Genomic DNA, 4,200 nt, shown 5'->3' on the forward strand with positions numbered 1-4,200 from the left:
GCCTGATCCAAGTCATGATATTTTTAATCACTTTATATGTGTGCAAAACCAGACAATCAGTAAGGAGGACCAAAGAAGAACTGATTCATCTGAGTTGCGATGTTGGCAAAGAATATTAAATATACTGTGGGTTGTCAGAAGAATGAACAAATCTGTCTTAGGTGAAGTACAACCAGAATAGTTCTTGGAAGCAAAGACAGCAAGACTTCCTTTCATGTACTTTGGACGTTTTCTAGGGAGGAAACAGTCCCTGGAGAAGGACATTATGCTTGGTAAAGTAAATGGTAAGCAAAAAAAAACAGGAAGGCCCTCAATGAGATGGACCGACACAGTGACTGTGATGATGGACAATGATTATGAGGATGCTACAAGACCAGGCACTGTTTTGTCCAGTTGTGTGTAGGGTTTTTATGAGTCAGAACCCACTTGACAGAACCAACCAACAACAACAGATAAATAGGCAGATAGACAGACAGATAGATAGATAGATAGATAGATAGATAATAGATGATGGATGAATGGATGGATAGATGAATAGATGACTGATAGATAGGTGATAGATAGATACATTGATGGATGATAGATAGATGGAGAGCTGGATAGATAGATAGATAGATGAACAGTAGGATAGGTGGATAAATGGATAGATAGGTAGGTAGGTAGGTAGATAGATAGATAGATAGATAGATAGATAGATAGATAGATAAATGATAGATCGACAGACAGACAGATAGATAGATGGATGGATGGTCTCTGTGTGGCACAGCAGTTTGCATCCTAGTACTAAAGTAAAGATGGACAATTCTAACCCACCATGTGAGAAAGACTTGACAATCTGCTTTCATGAATATGAGTCAAGAAAACCCTATGGGGCAGTTCTGCTCTGTAGTACATGGGCCTGCCACAAGTTTGGAATCAACTCCCCAGCAGCGGGTCTATATCCTATTGGTTCTGTTTCCCTAGAAAACACTGCCGAAGACAGCCTTTTCTTTCCAGACCCCTCAGCCCTCCATGCCTGACTTGGCCTGTTGAACCCTCACCCATCTGGTGGATCCTGTGAATGCCAGAGTCTGCTGGCATCTGCAGTTTAACATGAGCCCTGGGCACCACACACCAGGCTACCCAGATGGTCTGGCTAGTGTGGAGTCCATGAGTGGTCCCTTCTCCAGAGCTGTCCTACCATCCCCAGCACTGTAGTGCAGGGTGTCTCTGACCTAAGTGTACCACTCCACCCCACTAACTCAGGAAGGCACCAGGCCTGGCTCTCCACATGGCTTTATAGCCCTGTCTCCCTGCAACCAAGCTTGGGCCCTTTCTGGGTCCACGTGCAGGGTTTTCATTCAATAGTTATGATGTTTTCAACCTTCACTCTCTAACAGAATCTGTAACAGGAACCTTGGATTTACTCATTTATTCAGGAAAACTGATGTCTAGATGGAGTGAGAATTGTTAGTGTCCTAAGACTGCTGTAACAAACTACCACAGACAACAGAAATTTATTGTCTCATAGTTCTGGAGGCTGGGAGTCTGGAATCAAAGTGTCAAAGTGTCATTAGGCCTGATTCCTTCAGAGCTCCAGGGCTCTGAAGAGCATCTGCCTTTCTCCTAGCTTCTGAGGATGGCATGTGATCTATTGCTGCTTGGCTTGTGGCTGCATCACTCCATTCTGTGTCCATCATCACATGACCATATTCCCTCTGTGTGTGTGTGTGTGTGTGTGTGTGTCTATTTTCTCTTCTTACAAGGACACTGGTCCTATGTGATCATAACCCACTCTAGTCCAGTATGACCTCATGTCAACTTAAATAAAGACATTTATGAAGACTCTATTTCCAAATAAGGTCACTTACACAGTCTTAGGCTGGGCTCTCTAGACTCTAAAGAAGCAAAACCAGCAAAGCTTATATATGGAGGGGGCCAGAGGGAGAGGGAGAGAGAGATTTATCCTAGGAAAATGGCTCACACAGTTATAGAGGCTGGCAAGTCCTAAGCTCCTGGATTAACTGTCAAGCTGGAGGAGTTTCCTGACACACACAGCTGCAGGGGCTGGTTAGCTCAAGATTGGCAGGCAGTATAACAGGCTGCTGACTTCAGCAGATGACAAATCTTAGATCAGCAGGCTCACAGGCAGCAGTAGGCAGCACAACTGGATCCAAATCCACAGAATGGCCCCAAATTTCCTTCAGGATATCCATTTATATATTGGAAGCAGGCCACACCCTTAAGGAAACTCCATCTCACCTGATTGGCTACTCAAATCACATACATCAGATCTCATCATGGGGATTAATTACATCACAATTGCTTAAACCATTCAGAATCACAGTCCAGCCAAGTTGACACACAACCCCAACTATCACACACAGGTACAGGATTAGGACCCAACACATCTTTCTAGAGGAACACAAATGAGCCTGACACCCAGCTGCCAGGTCCCAGTATGTCTGCTCTCACTATGAAGCTCCATAGACACCTTACTGTCACTTCCTGTCTTTTCATGGTTTTCTTTGTCTGGAGAGAGCTTTTGGGATCCAGATCTTACCACCAGCTCTTTGTATAACTCCTGTGAACTTTCACTGTCTAATGTTTTCCAGTGTTCCCTTTATACTGTCACACTTCCATTCAAGTCCTTGATGAAGACATTAAACAGACATTACCAATCTCTTTAAGGCATCTGCTTGCCCACGTTTCTGGGTGTTGGGGTGTGCCACCTCTTTCACCTCATCTGTGCTCCAAACTTAGCCATCCTCAAGTATTTTCTTGGCACTTTGCACTCTGGACACACCTCAGGACTATGTGGGGATGACGGAAGGACAATGTGGGGTGCAGTTCCTTTGCACACAAACCTGACACTGTGTCCCAAGGGCAGGCCACGATAGGACCAGAGATGTTTTTTGAAGGTTGAACTTTGTCCATCCCCTTGAGGGTAGGTATTCAGCAAGTTTCCAACTCACCTCAGTGTGGCCATGATAGCACAGGACTACAACCCCTGATGCTGTGTGAGGAGACATACAGGTGCCACCTGATCCTGGTAACTACTCCATCCACCCAGGCCAGTAGCCATGGAGTGGACTCTGAGTCGTGGTGACCCCATGTGTGTCAGAATAAAACTGTACTCCGTGGGGGTTTCAATGGCTGATTTTTCAAAAGTAGATTGCCAAGCCTCCCTTCTGAGATACTTGTGAGTAGACGCGAACCCCCAACCTTTCAGTTGGCAGCTGAGCACATTAACTTTGGGCACCTCCCAGGGCCTCCAATCATCAGCTGGGTGAGGTTTGCCACAGTGCTCAGATGAGGGTGCTGTGGTGAGCAAGCTGAGTCCATTTCTCAAGGTCTTGAACCCAAAGCTACTTTGTCAATTTCAAAACCCAGGTTCCTACTCCCATGCCTCAAGGCCTCCTTGCTGTCCTGGCATGGAGACATTCAGGCTACACTTCTTCCTTTGAAGCACAGGAGAATTAAGAGAAACTTTACCAAATACTCTCCCAAAATCTAAAGATCCAGATAGGCAGCAGATGTCAGATACATCAGTCTTAAACTGTAGTAGGAAGCCACTTAGTACCAAGCATCTCTTTGCACCTAGGACTGTTCCTCCATAGGCCTTTATAAGAGCTATTAATGAAGTAAAGCCAACACAAAGAGAAAGCAACAAACATACAATTGGTCCCATGGTTCCAGGAGCCTCTCCTGTCCTATAACATGCCTATAAAAATGCTCAACTGCAGGACCCACATTTATAAACATTTGGCAAAATTTCATTTTGGGGAACCATATCAAAGACTGGACCAACTCTGTTCAGGGTTCATGAAGCATTCTCTGAAGGTGAGCCCTGGGGACCAGGCTAGACCACCCACCTACCTGTAGATAGGGAGATACAGGCTTGGCCAGCAGAATCCCAGAACCTTGGTCTTCATCCACTTGGGCACCCAGCATGCATTGGTTGCACCTACAAGGATGGAGACCTGCATCCTGTCTTCAGCAGCCCTATCAGAGCTGGGATCCTGGCATATGAGCCTGGGATTGGGAGGCAGGACTGGTCCCCAGTCTGAGCTCCTCCATGGCTGGTACTCCCAGCTGCATGCATGGGCCTCAGATCCTTATACTATTTTCCAACACCCATCCCACATCCTCAAAGAATTGGCCAGGGAAAACCTTATGAATAGAAAAGAAAAACTGTTTGATACATTACCGCGCACCTTT

Source organism: Orycteropus afer, unplaced genomic scaffold, assembly GCF_000298275.1.
Source record: "Orycteropus afer afer isolate SDZICR_OR568_19922 unplaced genomic scaffold, OryAfe1.0 scaffold00491, whole genome shotgun sequence".
NCBI classification, from domain to species: Eukaryota; Metazoa; Chordata; class Mammalia; order Tubulidentata; family Orycteropodidae; genus Orycteropus; species Orycteropus afer.